This window comes from Amblyomma americanum, chromosome 6 (assembly GCF_052857255.1).
Source record: "Amblyomma americanum isolate KBUSLIRL-KWMA chromosome 6, ASM5285725v1, whole genome shotgun sequence".
In the NCBI taxonomy this organism is placed as follows: domain Eukaryota; kingdom Metazoa; phylum Arthropoda; class Arachnida; order Ixodida; family Ixodidae; genus Amblyomma; species Amblyomma americanum.
The window spans coordinates 69,142,337-69,163,938 of record NC_135502.1 but is presented as its reverse complement, the minus strand read 5'-3'; the positions used below and the strand labels follow the sequence as shown (position 1 = coordinate 69,163,938).

The 21,602-nt window shown below is 45.3% G+C and overlaps 1 protein-coding gene across 2 annotated transcripts in view; it reads right to left on the bottom strand.

Annotated features, from left to right (window-relative positions):
* The window catches only part of LOC144094761 (uncharacterized), a 440,689-nt gene that overhangs the window by 51,894 nt on the left and 367,193 nt on the right, over positions 1-21,602 (bottom strand). Inside the window, exon 2 of one of the 2 annotated variants that reach the window (XM_077628669.1) lies at positions 18,678-18,719. The exons of the other annotated variant lie outside the window; for it this stretch is intronic. The gene's annotated coding sequence lies outside the window, so the exon portion shown is untranslated. The remainder of the gene's footprint in view (positions 1-18,677; positions 18,720-21,602) is intronic. 2 annotated transcript variants of the gene reach the window in all.

Genomic DNA, 21,602 nt, shown 5'->3' with positions numbered 1-21,602 from the left:
CTATCTAGTGGTGCTCGTACTGGTAATCCCAGCCTGTAATGAACACTACGTCCCCTTTTTTTTATTCGCAAGCGAAACTGTGTTTATTTTGGTAAGCATCCTTGACATATATATATATATATATATATATATATATATATATATATATATATATATATATATATATATATATATATATATATATATATATATATATATATATATATATATATATATATATGTGAAGGGAGCCAACAGTCACCGAAACCAAGGTGCATAGGGGAACGTTAATTTTTTTTTTTATTGTGTTATGCTTATTAGTGGGATAATAATACTTAGATTAATAAATCGCTTAAAGAAAATTACTTATAAAGCAGCAGAAAAAACAACCATGCCGCCGGTGGGATCCGAACCCACGACCTCCGAATATCGCGTCCGGTGCTCTTACCAACTGAGCTACGGCGACGGCTGTCCAATCTGCTGCTCTCGTGGGAATTTATGTTTACTGGGTGTAAGCGAGCCTTGAGAGTGTTCACCAGCGCCACCCTCGACCATAGCGGCGGACGTAGCACGTCCTGTAATACCGCGAGCGTGACGTAGAACGTCATCTAACGGCGAGGGCGGAAACTGTGCGAGAGCCCTCTTATGCTACCTATGACATCAAGACTGCCAGAACCGAGACCCTCGTTAAGCTATTCGCAGACAAGTTAAAGGAAATGACGGGCCCGTTTGACAAATTTATGAAGGGAGCCAACAGTCACCGAAACCAAGGTGCATAGGGGAACGTTAATTTTTTTTTTATTGTGTTATGCTTATCAGTGGGATAATAATACTTAGATTAATAAATCGCTTAAAGAAAATTACTTATAAAGCAGCAGAAAAAACAACCATGCCGCCGGTGGGATCCGAACCCACGACCTCCGAATATCGCGTCCGGTGCTCTTACCAACTGAGCTACGGCGACGGCTGTCCAATCTGCTGCTCTCGTGGGAATTTATGTTTACTGGGTGTAAGCGAGCCTTGAGAGTGTTCACCAGCGCCACCCTCGACCATAGCGGCGGACGTAGCACGTCCTGTAATACCGCGAGCGTGACGTAGAACGTCATCTAACGGCGAGGGCGGAAACTGTGCGAGAGCCCTCTTATGCTACCTATGACATCAAGACTGCCAGAACCGAGACCCTCGTTAAGCTATTCGCAGACAAGTTAAAGGAAATGACGGGCCCGTTTGACAAATTTATGAAGGGAGCCAACAGTCACCGAAACCAAGGTGCATAGGGGAACGTTAATTTTTTTTTATTGTGTTATGCTTATTAGTGGGATAATAATACTTAGATTAATAAATCGCTTAAAGAAAATTACTTATAAAGCAGCAGAAAAAACAACCATGCCGCCGGTGGGATCCGAACCCACGACCTCCGAATATCGCGTCCGGTGCTCTTACCAACTGAGCTACGGCGACGGCTGTCCAATCTGCTGCTCTCGTGGGAATTTATGTTTACTGGGTGTAAGCGAGCCTTGAGAGTGTTCACCAGCGCCACCCTCGACCATAGCGGCGGACGTAGCACGTCCTGTAATACCGCGAGCGTGACGTAGAACGTCATCTAACGGCGAGGGCGGAAACTGTGCGAGAGCCCTCTTATGCTACCTATGACATCAAGACTGCCAGAAACCGAGACCCTCGTTAAGCTATTCGCAGACAAGTTAAAGGAAATGACGGGCCCGTTTGACAAATTTATGAAGGGAGCCAACAGTCACCGAAACCAAGGTGCATAGGGGAACGTTAATTTTTTTTTTATTGTGTTATGCTTATCAGTGGGATAATAATACTTAGATTAATAAATCGCTTAAAGAAAATTACTTATAAAGCAGCAGAAAAAACAACCATGCCGCCGGTGGGATCCGAACCCACGACCTCCGAATATCGCGTCCGGTGCTCTTACCAACTGAGCTACGGCGACGGCTGTCCAATCTGCTGCTCTCGTGGGAATTTATGTTTACTGGGTGTAAGCGAGCCTTGAGAGTGTTCACCAGCGCCACCCTCGACCATAGCGGCGGACGTAGCACGTCCTGTAATACCGCGAGCGTGACGTAGAACGTCATCTAACGGCGAGGGCGGAAACTGTGCGAGAGCCCTCTTATGCTACCTATGACATCAAGACTGCCAGAACCGAGACCCTCGTTAAGCTATTCGCAGACAAGTTAAAGGAAATGACGGGCCCGTTTGACAAATTTATGAAGGGAGCCAACAGTCACCGAAACCAAGGTGCATAAGGGAACGTTAATTTTTTTTTTTATTGTGTTATGCTTATCAGTGGGATAATAATACTTAGATTAATAAATCGCTTAAAAAAAATTACTTATAAAGCAGCAGAAAAAACAACCATGCCGCCGGTGGGATCCGAACCCACGACCTCCGAATATCGCGTCCGGTGCTCTTACCAACTGAGCTACGGCGACGGCTGTCCAATCTGCTGCTCTCGTGGGAATTTATGTTTACTGGGTGTCAAACGGGCCCGTCATTTCCTTATATATATATATATATATATATATATATATATATATATATATATATATATAGTATATATATATATATATATATATACAAAACAGGCTTCAGGTCATTTCCATTTTAGATGTTTTTCGACGCGCTGTTTCTTGTTTTTTTCTTTACCTAAAAGATACCCGGAACGCAGAACACTTTCAAGGTAGAGCGATTTTTTTTCTTCAGCGCTGTATCAGGCATCGAAAGCCTTGCATACCTCGCTCAGAATTTCTTATTCTGTTCCCAGTGGGTGGCTACAGAATAAAATGCGATGGCCATGGGTGAACTGAATGAGACGTTGGGAGTAGCGGGCGGTTCCGTGTTTAATTCTTGTAATGCTTTAATGTCCAGATTATGAAGGAACCGAAGAAAAAAAATATTCGTATAATATGCTAGTTAATGTACCCGCAATCAAACGCCAACATTAATGTTTTGTTAGTACCCACAAATGCTTTAGAAATTTTTTTCCACAATTAACAACAATTAGCATTTGATCCAATTTGTACTGCGTCCGAATAGTTAAAAAGATAAAATAAAATAAAAAGATATATATATATATATATATATATATATATATATATATATATATATATATATATATATATATATATATGAATTTCACTCTGTTTCTAACCGAGAGAATGGAGTCTTCGATAAAATTCAACCTTCCTAGTCCCTCAGAATGGAGGGTGCTAGCCACTTTTCAGTCTTCTACAGGGGACCTCGATACAATTTAATTCATGTGGATTGCAGTATGCAGTTAACTGCAATTTCTTCTTCAGTATATAAGCATGTCGTTATGGTAGCTTGCAAAAACCAATCAGCTGTCAGCGAAATTAAGTAGAAGGCCAAGAGAGCCATAAGTGACAACGGTCCATCAAGTGACAGACGATCAAACAAACATAATGCCTGGTTTCGAACTGAATGCATACGCTAAAGCTAAAGCACGAACATATTCAGGTTTCCCTTACTCCTAACTCGTGCAGTTATTTGGCGAGAATAGCCATCGCATTATTTATCAAAGGGTAAAGGCTATATGAGGCATTAAGGAATGTATTCAGAACAAATAGGGTCGGGTCATTTCATGACTTATTAAGAGACTCTAATAAATAAAGAGCTCATAATCAGAGCGCTGCCCAGAGGGAAAGTGTTAAAGGTGAACAGTTTGCTTAAGAGGTATGAGTTGCGTAGAACGAACGTACAAGACTTCTTTTCATAATGTGCGGAAAAATCTAGATCAGTGCCGATGGTGTTACGAATATCTGCGCAACAGAATGATGAACATTGAGATCTTGTATAATTTATTATTATCAATGTTCTTTTTTTTTACGGCGATCGCAGGGCCAGTGGCAATTGGGGAGAATGCTGGGCGTCGTCCGGCAAAGTCTGAGTGAGTGGAGCCTCCACCCTCCAAGAGCATCGCCCACCTTCATTGTCCAAAAGAGCCATCTATCATCCACCCAATTCTACCCTCCAAAAAAGCCACCCGCCACTGCCTTACCCGCCAATTATATTATGGTCATGCCTATGTTACGGTAATTGGTTTTTCTTCTCCTTGATATTGTCCGGACGGAAAGTTTCTTAATGTTTCGGATAAGTTCTGCTCGATGTTCGGCATCATGTCCAGCTTCACATTGACCTATAGTTTCCGAACAATGTTTGGTGAACTTTGCCAAAAACTGGAGCTGAAAAAAATTTGTACAAAAAAAAACAAACAGAAAAAAACACCCGGAAAGCCAGTTCCCACGAGAATTGCTAGAATAATCTAAATCACATTTATTGAAAGGCAGCCTTTATTGCTCTAATTAATATACCTTTATCTCAGTAAGAAGGTGACCACATTTCAAACTCGCGCCTAAAAAAAGCACCTGAATTTTTTTTTCATATATGATCTAACAGTGCTGCCTGTCTTTTCGTCGTCCTTGAAGGGGTGGCGTCTCCATATTCAAGTTATTGAGCGTTTTTCTTTGCAAGCCAAGCTCCAGTTTACTTCCTATTAAAGGCTGTAATTTCCCACTGACTTCAAAAAACAAACGAGCTGTTTCGGTGAGCGCTGACTAATAGGAGAGAGACCACGACAAACTATAAATCAGAGCTGTGTTTTCAAGTTTTCCCGACTTGGTGCCGCGCGATCTCACTTCTCACGAAGAGCTTGACAAGAACAGCAGGCGCAGTAGTTCTCGAGCCAGAAGCTCCAAACTATCCTCTAGAGTCACGCCCCTTATCACCTCCCTCTGAAAACAGGAAAAACAAAACAAAAACAGGCCCGCGCCGTACACACACGAGCCGTACACACTCGCTGGCACTAGGAGAAGAACTGCATTTTTGCACGCCCGGTATCAGGTCCAAGCACACCGTGTTCGCATACAGGCTGGCAGTTAGCGACAAGGTATATGGCGAAGCGAAACTCGCTGCCGTTGCTCAGCGAGAAAGAGTGGCGACCCCTGAGCTTTGGCTAATAGCCGCCCAGGTTATTGCGGAATGAGACGACTGCGGGGGAGCTTAGCTCGCTTGAGCTTTAACAGCGCGCGCAAGCGCGGCGCACACATCCGCGCGTTATAACGGGGCTCGCGATTCTCGCTTACCTCCCCGTTTCCTTTTTTTGTTGTTGTTTTCTTCGCTGCAGCACTTCGCGCACTCTCGAATCGGACGGCAAAGGCGAAGCCTCGCTTTGGCGAGCAAAACGAATCCTTCTCTCTCTCCCTCTCTTTTCGCTTACCCCCTCTCTCTCCATCGGCGGTGCGTGCATGCACAGGAAGCAGCGCCGCTGTTGCCGTTGATTTGTTCCGAGTCATTACGCTGAGCACTCGTGCACAGAGAGCGCATAGCGTCGCAACGAGGTGCGCAGTTCGCAATCAGAGCACAGCCGCGATAGAATAACGCCGAGGGAAGTGAGAGGTTAAAAAAAGGAGAAATGGCACGGGAATAGGGAAAAAAAAACTACGCAGACGAAACACCTCGTGCGCAAGCAACGGAATAAAAACGAAAGTCAATTTGCATGAAGGCCCGGGGAAAGGCTCATTTTGATGCGTGCAGTAGCAGAAGATAGTTAAAGTGAATTGGCGCAACGAAGGCAATAGAAGAAGCGCGGCTACTGTGCATTTTAAAGCGCTTACTTCAGCCGCAGACGAAACAAGACCACGGACATTGAAACCAAATAACTGTAACTTAAACAGAAATGAATGTGAAACTACGAACGTCAGACTTTGGTCGGAGTGTCTCCTTTCTTTCTCTATAATTCTCCTCCCGACGAAATATTCACGTTCTAGTAACTGTAACTGTATCAAAACATAAAATGAAGGCCGCCGCGATGGCCACGGTGGTTATGGCGCTCGGCTGCTGACCCGAAAGACGCGGGTTCGATCCCGGCCGCGGCGGTCGAATTTCGATGGAGGCGAAATTCTAGAGGCCCGTGTGCTGTGCGATGTCAGTGCACGTTAAAGAACCCCAGGTGGTCGAAATTTCCGGAGCCCTCCACTAACGCCGCCCCACATAGCCTGAGTCGCTTTGGGACGTTGAAACACCATAAACCAAACCAAAACATAAAATGAGCTGAGTGAGGCGGGCTTTCCTCCTATTCGTATTATGAAAAGTTCTATTGTTTCTTTTAAACAACTGATTTACCGCCCCACAATTCTGAACCACTGAGCCTGCTGTAGGTTCTGGACAAAGTTCAACCTAAGGAGCCATTGGTGTACATGGTGCCAGAAACAGAGTGAGCTTTGAAGAGACAGGACAAATAGTACTAAATTTATTTAGGGCTCGAATACATATGCAAAAAAAAAATGCAAAGTCAACTAATTGAACGAAATTAGCTCACTTAGCTGGCAATCGCATCTCCAACCGCACAAACCACGGGAAGGCAGTCTACCCTCCCCCTGCCCGCACTTCTGCGCATCTGTCATCGCTTTTCGATCATACAGCAAGGGACTGGAATGACCTGCCAAACGCCATCGTGGATCAGATCGACTCATCGTCATTCAGATCGTCTATGGAAGAAATGTACTGCTGAAATTCCAGCCCCTTCATGTAATACCCCTTCAATGGGGCCCTTGAGGTACTAATAAATAAATAAATAAATAAATAAATAAATAAATAAATAAATAGACAAATAAATAAATAAATAAAGAACTAAATAGTAAATGAATAGAATTAGTTGAATCAAATGTTTTAACGTTAGTTATACTGTGTTCTGAGCTCAAACTTTAGAGAGTTCTCGCCGTCCGAGTTTCCGAGGGAACGACAGGCGCGGGGACCTGAAAGCAGTGCCTGCGCAGTAATAAGACAATTAGCCCTCAGTGTGTGAGGCAGCTGCAAGGTCTACTTGTTGCCCACCACTTAGGGTATTTGATTCCAGTTGGCAAGTGTACTCGATATAAAGACCAGAAGCACGGTTACAGCCTTCTGGTCTCTTTCGGACACTATCACACTGCTTATTTCACTGTTCTTTACATTTTTGGCGGGCGCGGTGGCTGAGTGATTGTGGGGCTGGCTCAGGTGCTGACCCTAAATACGCGGGTTGGATCCCGGCCGCGGCCGTGGAATTTCCATGGAGGTGAAATGCTAGGGGTCTGTGTACTGTGCGATGTCGGTGCACTTTATAGAACCCCAGGCGGTCGAAATTATCCGGAGCCCTCCACTACGGCTTCCCTCATCGTCTTAATCGCTTTGGGACGTTTAACCCGATGGAACCGAAAGCTGTTCTTTACATTTTGGGTATACAGTCTGCTTCACGGAAATAAATTCGAGAGCGCTCTTCAATCCGCTAACCGCAGAGTTCAGAGGAACTTATATCGCGAGGAACGGTACGCTCGCGGCATCTGGTGCAATAAAGTAAGATCGAAATGTACGAAAAACTACTCCAAACACACTGTTTCGGAACCCGACGGACACTACCCTACAGTTCACAACGCGGAACTTTAACTACTAAAGGAGAAGGGAGGCGAGTCGATTATTAGAATTTAGGAACATAGCACCGGCCTAAAAGGAGAAGGCTCCTCTTGGAAGTGTGTGTTCTTTAAGCCGGTACAAGATTACAAAATGCGAAGTGGAAAGCTTCGACTGCGTGAGACTCATTTCATGCTGTGAATGTGCGCCGTTTGTGTTTCACGAAAAGAGTTTGATGCGACCACCAAGTAGAAATCTCTGTTAGCTTCAAGACGTGTCACTATACGAAAATTTTGAGTTTTGAGGTCGCGAGAGACAATGTAGGAATGCACTTTTTTTTTCCTAATTGTGACTGATGGAGTTATCGTCTTTACATGAACTGAACTGCGAGTAAAAAAAAATGTGCAAGCGAACAGAAACCGTAAAAACTACGGCGCATGACAGCCCTTGAGCTGCTGCTCGGAAACAAACCGTCAGTTGATTGAACATCAAAGAGGAAGAGAGAGAGAGCTAGAGATAACGGTGAGAAAGAGGAAAGACAGCTGGCGAATAGTAGGCGAGGTTGAAAAGGAAGAAGCGCTGCTGACCTGACGAAAATAGACGCGCCAGGTCAACAGCGGCAGCAGCAGCACACATTCGCCTTCTTGTGAGAGAGTGAGAGAAAGATAGAAGAAAGACGAAAGAAGAAGAGAAGAAAAAAAAAGAAGGGCTGTGGCGTGTGTAGACGAGCGTAAGCTCATCTCGAGACATGCTTCCCGCGATTGTTCGGTATGCGTGCGGAGTTCACTTGTTTTTCCTTTTCTTTCACCTGCCCAGACTCTCCTCTCTCTATTTGTGTTCCTCCCTTTCTCTCGCAGCGCGGCTGGTGCCAGTGGCGATGACAGAGCGTACCCCCCCCCCCCCCCCCCCCCCTTTCCTGTTCGCGAGTCGGAGCACGCCTTACCGCAGCGTGCGTCTTCCATCTCTTCGGCCAAGCCGATCACGTCTGGGTGCTTTATAATGCCCGAATTTGGAGCGTTCAGAATGTCGAAGGCGGCGCGCAGGATGTGTTAGAGTAGAGAAGAAAGAGAGGAGGAGAAAGAAAGAAAACAGAAGGAAGATCGAAACCTGCCTTTTCCCTCTCTTGAAAAGCTCTTCTCACTTTATGTACGACGAAATTCTTCTTTGAAAGCGTCGTGGAGGCGTTCGTGACATGTTCGGGCTCTCACAGCACCGCATCTTGGAATCCGCTCGTGGAGGGAGGAGTTTTGTAGCTTATGAGCGGAACGCATCGACGCGTGGCCTGTACTCGACTTCGTCGATAAGAGAGGAAGAGAGAAGAAGCGTGTTTCTCGGCGCACTATGGCTCGGCGTGGTCGCGAGATTGAGCTACTCTTTTCTTGGGCGTAAACAGATCTTTAAGGACACTGTATACTGCTCCTTTGTGGCGAGTGTATGCAGCACGTGTTTTTATAATACCGACTTTTTGAATCCGTCTTACCGTGCAGGTACTCGATTACTGGGAGCGCGTTATCGCCTTTGGACATTTTCTTCGATGACAAATGAAGATTCGACACGTCTCCCCAATTGAAGCTTTGTCCCTTGACAGAAATGTTACTTTGAAGAGGAGAAGTGTAGGGGCAAATACGGTTTAAAACATTTTTTTGGTTAAAGAGACAAATGCAAGCTTATTTACAAGTCGGCGTCAAAAGTTGATTGCCTGGCCAGCTATTTGGCACTGGGCAAAGGTGAGGGGAAAAGAGTATGGTGAGTGATGATGATGACCGACAAGTGAGAACATATAGTACAAACAGATTACTAGTTTCCGCCGTGGTGGCTCAGTGGTTATGACGCTCGGCTGCTGACCCGAAAGACGCGGGTTCGATCCCGGCCGCGGCGGTTGAATTTCGATGAAGGCGAAATTCTAGACGCCCGTGTACTGTGCGATGTCAGTGCACGTTAAAGAACCCCAGGTGGTCGAAATTTCCGGAGTCCTTCACTACGGCGTCTCTCATAGCCTAAGTCCGATCACGAGCTGGGCTTAGAAACGAGTTAGAACCTTGTTCGTTTACGGCTGACACACAGTGACTGGTTGCTGCTGGACTTCAAAGCTCCATTTTCACGACATCCTTCTCGCGTTTAGTTCGTAGTTATTCTCGCCCTGATTTTTTTTTTTTGAACACGTCAAGAATTCGGCGTGCAGACATGACGCGCGACAATAACTTCGACACCTTTCGGGCAAGTACAGCTCCACTGAGCCGTGGTACATAACTATTCTTCTTCTGCTCACTACGTGAGAAAACTCGCGGAAAAACAAAAAAAAAGCTTTTTTTTTTAGCAGTGGTGCCAGAGTCGCGTTGGCGAAGAAGAAGATGACGGTTCAAGAAAAAACGCGTCGGTCTAGAAACTGCTTCCCCCGTCTCCGACCGCGTAGGAGCGGCAGAAAACCGAGCAGGATGGGGAAGTCGTATATGATGCCTCCCGCGGCGTTGTCGGGAGCACGTCGCGATTGCATGACATCGCGCCAGCAGCATAGAGCCGGCGCCGGGTCTCCTCCCAGGTCTCGTATAAGAAACCGGGGGTTGGCTCGGCATCCACGGAAATTGATTTCAAAAGGGCGCCCCTCCGGGGCCGGCCCTATTGTCTTTCTTCTCTCCTGTCGCCTTCCTTTGTCCCGCTGCGGCGTTTTTGCTGTTGTCGAGCCGCCTCGCCGGCACCGCTTCCTCCGTATCCTTCGCTTGCCCATAGAAAAGTTCCGTGCAGCGTTGCCGCAGTTATTCATCTAAACCCTATAGGGCGGCCATCGGACTCGTCCTCTAAGGCGAATTTGTTTTAGCGTGTGAGATCTCCTTATTTTAATGCTGAGTGCGGTGCAACAATACATACTGGGGCTGTCTGCATAGTCATGTTTTTAGTGCGCGCTTGCGCGTGCAGGCAATCGTTGTATTTATCTCTCAATATGTAGTTTTTTGCACATTCTTGAGGCTTAGAGCGTATAGGGCGAAAAGAAATACGCGGTTAAAGAATGATGTTTACGATAGAAAGGGAGACGGAGGGTGGAGAGAATGACAAGACCGCGTTCGATTCGTACCGCGTCGCAGCTGAGCTGAGAAATATAGGTGATGAAATGACGCCGTATGACTAAGCTAGTAGACGTTAAGTTTTTGTATATTTCTTCCTGTTTAATTTCTTTTTGATTTGATTATCCGCTGACGTGTTTTGCGTCGCGTCGAGAGCAAACTGGTAAAAAAGTCGGAAATGCCTTAGTGAGACCGAGCATGGCGGGCAACATTTAGGCAGGGATAAATGTTTAAATGTAAAAATAGTATTAAACGATCTGAAAAGGGAACAGCAGTTTACTGTACGTCGTCAAGTTCTCTATGTCGTTTCGGGACTTGATCTAGCTAGGTCAAGTGGTGACAAAAAATCGCGGTAACGGGAAAGGAATGTCTAGAAGAACGTGAATACAGGAGAAATGATTTTGATAGCCACTCTCCAGATACTATCAGCTGCTCCGTGTTATGCCTCAAAAAGACGTCTACAAATCAGCTGTACAGACTTTGCCTGTACTCACGTGTGGGACCGAGGCATGGAGGATAACAAAAAAAAGCTTGAATTCCGATTAAGGAGACCGGTGCGAACTATGGAAAGGAAAATAATACCGATGACATTTCTGGGAAGAGGAAAGGAGCGGCATCGATTAGAGAAGAAAGAGATGCGACTCAGACTCAATGAAATCCCAAGGAAGACACAGGGCAAGAAATGGACCTGGGCAGGACATGCATCGCGGGGAATAAACAGACAGTCGTTGCTTCATATGGTTGGGCAATAGAGCGGATTCTAAGAAGAACAGGTGACCAAGGGTGGCAAAGAGAGAGGAGGGTGATGAAGTGAGAAAAATCAGCTGGGAGACAGGGTATTCGAGTCTGGAGCAGGACATGGCTAATGGGAGACCAAATAGAGGTATCGTTCTGCGACACTGGGCTACGATGGTGATGATCGTGATAATGGCGATGGCGATGCTGATGGTTCTAGTGAAGACAGTGATGATTGTGATGGTGGTTCAGATGACTATGATGATAGTGTTGATGATTACAATGAAATGCGCTCTGGTGAAGCGGATTAAGGTGGGCGGTTTTGTTCGCTGCTGCGTAGGTGGGTCTCGGATGACGCAGGTGTGTCTCTTCGACAACGCAAGTGATGCACGCAACTTGGGAACCCGGTATCGGCGCCCGTGGTTCGGTCTTCACCGTCGCCGCTGCTGGCGCGGCGGGACGCGTGCGCTATCGGGACCGCGCATCGGGTTGCCCCGGGGCCAGACACGTCGCGGCGGCTTTAAAATTTTCAGCCTCTGTTGTGAACGAGGCCGACGCTATAGCGCGCGAGGCCCCGGCGCAAGAAAAGTTTCTTGCCGCCGCTGGGCCCAGGGGGAAGAAAGAAAAAGATAGCGCGTGCACACCCTTTCCTCCAACCGTTTTTCTTCTTCTTGGCTTCTATCTGAACTTCTTTTGTATTTTCTGTTTTTTCGTGACTTTCGCTACTGGCCCGGCGTTATGAAAAAAGGAAGAGAAATAGGCTTTTTGGAAGTCGTTGCACGGGCGCGAAAAATGCGGCTTTTTGAGCGCACCGCGAACAGAAGCTTTTTCGCAGGTCTGAAAATAAAGGAGAATGATGAAAACGGCCGCGTGTAGTGTTTTTCTGTCAGACTGTATTCGAGACATGCACCCGTAATTGCCCCCTGTGTAGCTGCGGGATTCTGCTGGCATTCGCGGTGCGCTGAAGTTACTATAGAAACTAAATGGGGCCTACTGGGAGAGCCACAGGAACATTTTGTCTCAATGAAATGAGCTAGAACCAACCAGCTGAACAGGAACGCAGAAAAATTCGCAGGAACAGCTTATTACTACATGCGATGGCAATGTGATAACATTACAAGCCATTGATGCCGTTCGCTTTGGTGACGTCACTTCATGCCATATAATGAGCGAATTTTATGACCTACGACACGTTTTTTTCATCGATGAGGCTTTTCACCCGCTCGCATTGGTAAGAGTCGTTAGTGAAAAGCCTACCAATGTGCACCCCCAACTGCGCACCCCCAACTCGTTCTTATCTTTTTTTCTTTAATTTTTTTTTTACGGGACCGTATTAGTAAGCGAGGATTTCGAGGTTTAGCTTTGAAGATACTTTGCTTCTTACTATAGAGTCAGATACACCTCAAGTATGCAGTGCAGCTTCGCCCACATGCCTGACTACCTTGCACTCTTCCTACGCAACAAGCAAACAGTCCTAGTCCATTGTTAAAATATTTTCTCTAACCTAAACGAAAAGGTAATCACAAGGTTAAATCACAAGCGCGAGAATTTTGTTGCCTCCAAAAAGTTTACTAGTGAAAAACATAAAATATTGATTTCGGTCACTGCTGTTATTGCTTAGCGGAATAATACAACAGCTCGTGAGTATGTTGTATTCAAATGACGTTTTTATAAAAGGGTCATTGAAGAGGCTTTTGAATTCGACCAGCAGGTGAGGCTTCGAGGACATTTTGTGCTAGCATTTGAAACGATGAAGTTATCGCCGAATAAAGGCGCGAGGAAGTTCACGATTATAGTCAGCACACAGCACCGGGTAGAGGGCTGCTTGATGACGCCACTGACGGCAGCGGAGGTGCATTTCCAACGCAGGAACGCTTTGCTCAAAGAAGAAAATCAATGACACCGATGGTAGAGCTGCAGAGCGTTGTTTGACATGCTCGGCAGTATGCGACGACGCCCGGAATGCTGTGGGCAAAGGTAGCGCAAATTTGTAATCTCACCGTCAATGACGTCATTATCAAGTTTCCTCGCAGTTGTTTGATGTTGTGAGAAGAAACCTGAACATTGTCGCAGTTCTATTCAGGAATCTTCCTTTTGCGTTATTTTGCGCGAGGTTGTGGCGCCACCGTATGGGAGCGGCGACACTCTGAACAGGAACGCGTCTTTATGGGAGCCAAAAGGGTGTAAGCATACCTCTAGCGCACTCCATTATATAAAAGGGTGTGCGCTAGAGGACAGCTTACTCCCGTTTTGTTCCTTTCTGTATAGAGTGCAGGAAATAAACTTGACGGCGGTGTTTTTTGCAAGTGGCGCAAGATGTAGCGGAAGACGACCACATGTAAACTAAAGAATGCATATTTTGTGCAAGTACGCGATGATATTATTCCGAAAAATAAGGACGAAAGAATCAGAGGAAAGTACAGATCGCGGAGCTGGAGCGATTTGCATTGTAAGTAATAGGCGCGTCAACGGAGAGTTGAGGGCAGGTGTATGTTTGAGTTGATATTCTCACTGATGGCGTTGCAGACAGGTGAACCGAATCGCTGTGCTGTTTTTCGGAAACGCTGTCACACTAGGCAGACATGACACTGATGCACGGACGCGACATCGGCGTCGTAGGTCGGCGGGATGTCGGCAGACTTCTCACCTGAATGGCCTGCGATGCCATTGTAACGTGATGTGTGTCGAACTAAGGAACGGAGGCAACTACATGGTGGCAGGAACAAGAAGCACGCGTAGGGTTTATTGGTACGCCTTTATATAGACGATGGGGCGGGGCACCGGCACGACATGATAAGGCAGTCAGTGCGCTGTAAAGATAAGGCAGATAGTGCACGCCCGATACATACCCTGAGGGGTAATGAAAACAAAGTTCAGGATATTTGATTAAATTCAGCATCGTAATGAATTCGTTGCGGTGGCTTGACTGTACGAGCCGACCTTCTTGGGGCCAGTGTTGGCTCAGGAGAAGGTGTTGACATGTGGCGCGCAGCACTTGCGGACGCTGCGCTGTTGACGGCGGGCTGTTGCTGGAGTGAGTGAGCATGTGATAACGCTGTGGCAGCAGTCGTGATGTCTGGAGGGCCGGGGTCGACAGGTTCATGCTCTAGCGAATCACTATCGTGGTCACTAATGTCTGTTGCACACCTCTCACGGGCTTGCAGAAGATGTCTGTTGTGCCTAAAAACCCGACGATCCTCGGCTTGCACTTCGTAGGACTTGGGAGCAGTAGTGGCGCCGACTATGCCTTTTTTTGACCATGATTTATCCCCGAACCTCACGACTGATCCTTTAGCCAGAGGTGGTAGTGGCTTTCCGCTTTTTTTCTGAAGGTGCTGCTTCACCGCGGTTGTCGGCACAGCAGCAAAATCTGGAAGATTAGCTCTCAGGCATCTCCCTTGAAGAAGTTCCCCAGGTGAGCGGCCGTCTTCCAGCGGCGTACAGCGGTAGGCCAGCAGACCTAGCCAGAAGTCTTCCCGTGAGCGTTCACTTTTTTCTTTCAGGATATGCTTCACAACCTGGACACCCTTCTCTGCCAGTCCATTGGATTGTGGGTAGCGAGGACTGGGTGTGATGTGAGCAAAGTCGAAATTTCTTGCAAAGACTGCGAACTCGTGGCTTGCAAACTGGGGCCCATTATCGGTGCACACTTCAAGCGGTACGCCGTACCTCGCGAACATAGCACTCAGTGCCGCGATTGCAGTCCTTGTCGTAGTATCCGCAAGTTTCTCGACTTCTGGGAAGTTGGAAAGAGTATCAAACGCCACGATGTACGAACTTCCTCCAAAAGAAAAAAATATCTGCGCCAACTCGATACCATGCACATCCAGGGACTGGGCGCATCAGCAGTGGTTCTTGCGGTTGCTTGTATGCCAATTCGTGGCAAGTGGGGCAACTCTGGATCGAAATCGTGATGTCACTGCTGAGATCGAGCAAAAAAACTAGACGACGAGCCCTTTCTTTGCATTTCTGCAGTCCCAGATGCCCAGCATGAATTCTTGCTAAAATATCACGCCGCATGCTTTTTTGTATGACCACTTTCGTGACTTTTAACAAAGTACCATCAACGACAAAAAGCTCAGATGAAAATGGCTTTAGTTCCCCTTCGATGCTCTCGCCAGTTAACAGGCAAGAGATGACTGCCTGCAGGTAGTCGTCCTGAGCTGTTGCATTTACCAGCTTTTGACGTGTTGCATCCGTGACCATGTAGCCCAGAACAGCAACAGATAGTGCACGCCCGATACAGCCATAAAAGACAGGGTGGTCCTAAACAAGCGTCGACGTTTTATGTTCGAATTTTAGTACTCGCCAGCAGTAAATATTTTCCCAACTGTTATACTACAATCAAAGGTGGCCCAGTTTTGTGGCGAATATAAACCTAATATGCGGAGTACTTACAAAAGAACCGGCAACTGCTTGTAGGCGGCCACAGACAAACACTTACCCTAAGATTTTTATATCATCAGCAAAATTCACCCAGCATCTTGTAGGGTCGCCTGTTCGGTCTGAGGGGAGGTGGCCACATTATATCACACCTTATGAGGCTGCCAACGCAACACGGGATTCCCAAATGTACAGAACTCGTCACAGTAGCAGTATTAAAAGGCTTTGCTGAGCTGAAACCTGGAAGACCAGCGATGCCTGGTTGAGCGGGCGAGAGTAGCTGCTACCTCCGTAAGGGTCCTGGACTACAGGTCGCCACCCAAACGCCATAAGAGGCTTCTCAATAAACGTTCAAATTAATTAATTAATTAATAATTCATGCATTCATTCATTCATACTGTGATTGTGGAGAGCTTACTCAGGAATTTTACACACCGGAAATGATGTACTGGTGTCGTTTGGTCAATAACGACCAAAAATTGAAGCTAACATACATCTCCGTACGCACACCCTATTAGCGGGAAGCGCCGATTTTCTGCGAGGTCAATAGGGCGACTGCCGAGCGTTGCGGAAGGCTCGGCCGCGCGGCCGAGTGCACTCATCGACGTCGGTTATAAAAAGCAAGTAGGCCGCCATTTTGTGTAATGCAAGTTGTCGTCGAACATATATTTTTACTAAACGGATTAAAATCAAATATTCGTCGCATTGCAAGATGAAAATATATTGAGTGAGAACATCCGAGCAGGTTTCGTAAACTGCACGGGCTCTGAAGCATTTACCAGAGAGATGACAGGGTTTTAGATCGTTGCCCGCGCGTTTCCTACGAGAGCGGCGCGGTGCAACGCCGTACAGACATAGGTCGATAACGCCCCGCAAGGGTTTTACGCATGCGAAGATCACGAGCGCGAAAGGCGGATTAGGTTATCAATTTAAACGCTAGCGTGAAAAAAAGAAAAAAGAACTGGCATGCTTCAAGTACAAGCTTCATACATTCCAATTATTGAATCGCGTCTAATACTAAAAAAAAACAGTGCAGCTTTTCTGAAAGCAGTAGCTTACTGTAGGTATAACTTCCTGCGGAAATATCGAATGCATCAAGACAAGCGCATTGTTTCTTTCCTGGATCGAAGCTTAATTTAGCGACTGTTGCCCGTTTGCTTACTTACGCGGCACTTTTTTGCGCACGATTCGAGCGCATCGGTATTAAACAAAAATAGAAGAACTTCTAGAGTGTTCGTTCTTCCATAAATGTGCCAAAAGGTGGCAGCATAAGCTGAACCGATTCAAATGGTGAAAAATTTGGGTGAGCCGGCATAGGCTCCATGGCCTACAACATCGGGCAAGACAAGGGACAGGGACGAAGATCCGCTCAATCATCGCAATCAATCAATCATCGCAAGCAAAGTCCAATATATGATCGTGATAAGAGGGCCGAAATACTACAAGCAAAATCTTAAGAAAGAAACAAACAAACAATAGAGTTGCAGTCTTTTTTTCAGCCCAGAAACTCTCTCTTCCTTTCGTCACCGCTCGGCAGAACTAAAGCAAGCTATTCTTGAACGCTAGCCTAAAAAATAATCAGACACCGTTTACATGAGCACCAGTCCGCAATGGAGTGCTTCAGTGTAGCCAAAAGTTTTTGATTTTTTTTCCTGACTTATCTGAACCCAGCTAGTCTCAGCCAGTGGAGTATGGGACAATTGCCGGATACATGTCGGTCATGTCAGTGTAGGACCGATCTCTTACAGACTGCGTGGACCTGTCCTAAAACGTACGACATACACAAAGAATCTAGAACATAGGATCTTTGGGAGACTCTAATGCGCAGCTCAGACCCTGAGACTAAGCTGAGAATCGTCCTACTGGCCAAATACGCCGCTAAGGTCCAAGGACTCCAGACCGTCGTCTATGCTGATGGGCTGAAGCCAATCCTCTATTTGTCGGAAAATAAGGTTACCTACTACGACCACTTGCCAAAGCTTCGTTATCAGATGTCCATGTCCTGAGAAGTATGTTTTCACTGAAGGCAAGCTTAGTGCACGTTCTGTTCAGACTAACCAAGTATTCAGGCCGACTAGTAAACCACTGGAAACCAGGTACAGCAACAAAGCTCAGAAAACCAGGCACCGTAAGTATGGGTGCCTTGGTATTCAACGAAAGGAACCTCGATGAGGATGAAACGTTAATGCCTCTTTTCTTTAGCACCTACCTTGGCGACACGCTGTTTCGCTGATTAGACTGCGTCCTATTTAGTCATAATGTTAGGTATAAGCGGGCTTAAATGCCTATTTTCATCGCATATCATGCACTTGATGCACTGCAAAGACGCGACGGTAACCAAGACGCATTTAAAGGTACGGTACAACATGGTAAGAAAGAAATGGCTCTCTATTAGCATTTTTACATTGCTTTTTCAATCACTTCAATTTCATTTAGTCAAGCAGGCGCAAACACCCAATTCATTAGAAAATCTGACACTTGCGCTAGAGCTTATCGCGCACAAACAACTATTGCTAGTCATAATCACAACCTGCTTGCACCTGGGTGCTTGGGCTTAATTACGATCTAGTGCTTAATTAGCATCTAATGAATCACTTATTCGAGTCTAACGATTTGTTCTCAGCGTGCTCAGGTGTCAAGACTTACTTTTTAAAAAGTTTCGCGTGCAATCGACAATCGTTAACTGAATAAACACAGAGAATGAGAAGACGACAATCTCGATACACGAACATTATGCCTTCTGATCCGGGCCGCGAAGTATCGATGCGTAACCTTCGTTGCTGGCGACACCAGCTAGTATTATAAACCAAAAAAGAGCCAAAGGCCCGAGACACCGTATCTGGCGCGTCTATAAAGTGCACATCACAAAGCGAGGGTGTGGACTCTATTTTATACTTCTCTATTTTTTAAAGGTAAAATGGAGGCCACCACACTCATTTTTAATAGCTATTAGCGGGCGATATTGAGACAAACGAGCCCTCAATTAGAATAAATGGTCCTCGGTATTGATCAAACAAGTTAAGTGGAGCATGAAAAGAGAGAATGAATAGAAAAAAAGGAAAAAGATTATAGCGTCGTTCGATGGCTCACCTAATTCTCGTCCGTGGCTGGCGGGACGAGCGAATGTAGCACCTGCGATGGAAGAAGCACGCATAGTTTTTATTGCTTTATTATTTTTTTATCTTTCGGCAACGGTTTCGAGTCACGTTCCAGCCAAAAGTGTAAGGAAGATAGCGAGATACAAAAGCCGAATAAAGCGAGAAAAATTAAGATTTTTTCTGCGTTATCTCAATGGACGCACGTCGCACTCTATGGCTGCGCGCCGTTCTGAAGCAATTTTATCCTATCTGAAACACCCCCGGTACGGATTTTATGCCGACGCCGGCTGATTTCGTTACTCCCGTGTTTAATGGATCTTCTGGAGATGCGTTCGTTCAGTCGTCCGAGTTGTGGAAAGTGACAATAAAACTTTACATCGGACGACTTTGGCTGGATATTTTGCTTGCGTGCGTTTTGTTTTTTCCTTGCATCTTCTGCTTTGTTCAGAACACCAGGTTTGGCCCTGCGCGAAGAAACAGGTCTGCGTTCTTGTACACCACTTTCACGGACCGTCTGTACACACAGTCCGCCAGTTTCGAATTCGTCTTCATCAGAAGATTTTTTTCTTTTTGCGGCATTTTTTAAATACGTCTATTTTTTAAGTACCGTGCGTGGGTAAGCTTTTGAGGGGTGCACCATGAAAGCTCTCTCTGAACAGCCTTCTCGACTCCCCCGAAAAACTGTGAACCCTAACCCTCTCCATGCTGCCCGCCTGTAAGTGAGATAAGCTTCGGAAGCAAGAAACACGAGAGAAACACAAAAATGACACAACACAACACGTGAAAACATATTACACAACAAAAACACAACGAACACGCAACACAAAAACAACACAAATACAAGAATACAGAGACAAGAAAAAAGAAAATAGTCTGATGATAGTATGCACGTGAGCACGATGAATTTCTCTGTTCTCTATAATCATGTGGCGTGGGCTGGCTCTTCGTACCTTTTTTTTGTGCTCAATGAAACTTATGTCGTTACGTTTCTACGAAGCAAGTAAGTTATTTTGTGGCAAGTTCTTTCAGACGACGAAAAAGCTTTGGCAGCGAGATTAAGGAGAAGGAGAGCAAAAAAAACATATAAAGAGGAAGAAGTCAATAAAATGCATTTATGATGCATGATCAAACCTAAATGAACTCATATTCCAATTGTGTTTATTTAGGTCATTTAAATACACACTTAACATTAACCCGAGTGTCACATAAAGAGGAGAAAAATTCCACAAAGATTCAGTTTCAAATCTAGATTATAATAGACAAAAATAGGCTGTTATGTGTTAGGGATCACAACATTCAAAACTAAAGCAGTCTTGAAGTTACCAGAAGATCCTGGGTTGATAATATATTGCAGGAAAGGCTAAGCTATAAAGTGCCATTAGTTCTTTCATTCAGTGAATTGGTTGGTAAAAAACTAGACAAATATAGAGCAAAATATTTTAAACGTGTAGAGCAAAACTTTCCCACAAAAATCAGAGAAGTTGTAGTGAGGGAAATAATTGCCAGTTTCAGCCAAATGTTCAGGCGCCTATGCCGGTAGAGAACTGAATCACAGGCACAAAAAAAGCACTGTTTTGTGTGCAAAGCCTAAAGGTCAATGAAAGTGTGAAATGTCATGAAAACTTAACGAGAATTACTAAAATTAATTGAGCCTCACTATCCAGAATAGGCAATTTCATTTGCCCATTACATACAACGACCAGAAATGCAAAAAGCTCAAAATTAATTCATGATGGTGCACTAACATCTCAGCGCCGTGGGAACTGTCTGATTCGTGTTTTTCAGAATGCGGTGACGCATTCTCACTGCTCGACACTATTTAGAAAGGAAACTTTCCTTGAAACCGAGCGTCTTAATTAGACCAAACCACGGCACAGTTCAATACCCGCGGTGGAAAGAACTCCGTGTTTTTCACGCATACAAAAGAAGAAAAGAAACAAACAATTAACAAAAAGGCATGCTAAGGGAATCCTTCATCTCTTGCCTAATTTATTCATGCCTTTGAATTCTTAGTTCTATGCGTGATGACCACAGACGCTTCAGATGCGCTCGATTGCTCAGATTAGATGTGACGTAATTAAGAATTCAAGTTTCTAACAGAACCAAGAAAAATTCTATCTTTTAAGGTGTTTGCAATTTTTAACAGGCCGGTACACCCTCTGTAGACCAGAGTGTTCCCATGCGAAGGAAAATTAGTTGGCCTAAATTCATCGCTGCGTTCAGTGGCTGCTAAAAATGGATGCTTCATTCATAAAAGCGATGCACGTTGCTTATGAGACTTTACGGGGCTATAAAGTGCGCTCTGTGGGTTTAGATTTATTGATGATTGATGATTTCAGCTTGCAACAATGCTGCATTCTTGCGAGTGACCAGAAACATTTCAATTGAAGATGATTCCTCCCATCAATATTTAGGTATTCTTATAATCCCTAACATAACAATCTTTACATGCAAAAAACTAACGATAATTAACAACAAAAGTTATCTATACGCAGTATCTTTTTTGTGGACCCTTTTTAAAGCTCCTGTGCGATCAAAACTAGGGTATGCCACTCCAGTACGGGATCAAAGCACTAACAATTTATTACTTGAGTTGAATTAGGAAAGCATAACTTTATTCGCTCCATATTTTCATGCTATAACCGCACCGCCTGTGTAACGTAAATGAAATTAAACATTTTCTTTGCCACTACCATTCCACCGAAAAAAAGTTTTAGCTAGAACTTATTTCATAGATTGTTGTATCGCCAACTCTCCGCAATGAAGTAATTATTAAGCCTCATTATATTTGGCAATCCTTGTCAATCACTTGTTAATGCCTGCAATCCTTAAGGTGGGCTTCCTTTTTACAAGAGTCGTGCTACGGTGAACCATGGTGTTCAGGAGCACAGTTCGTCGATCAATCGCAATCTTGTCA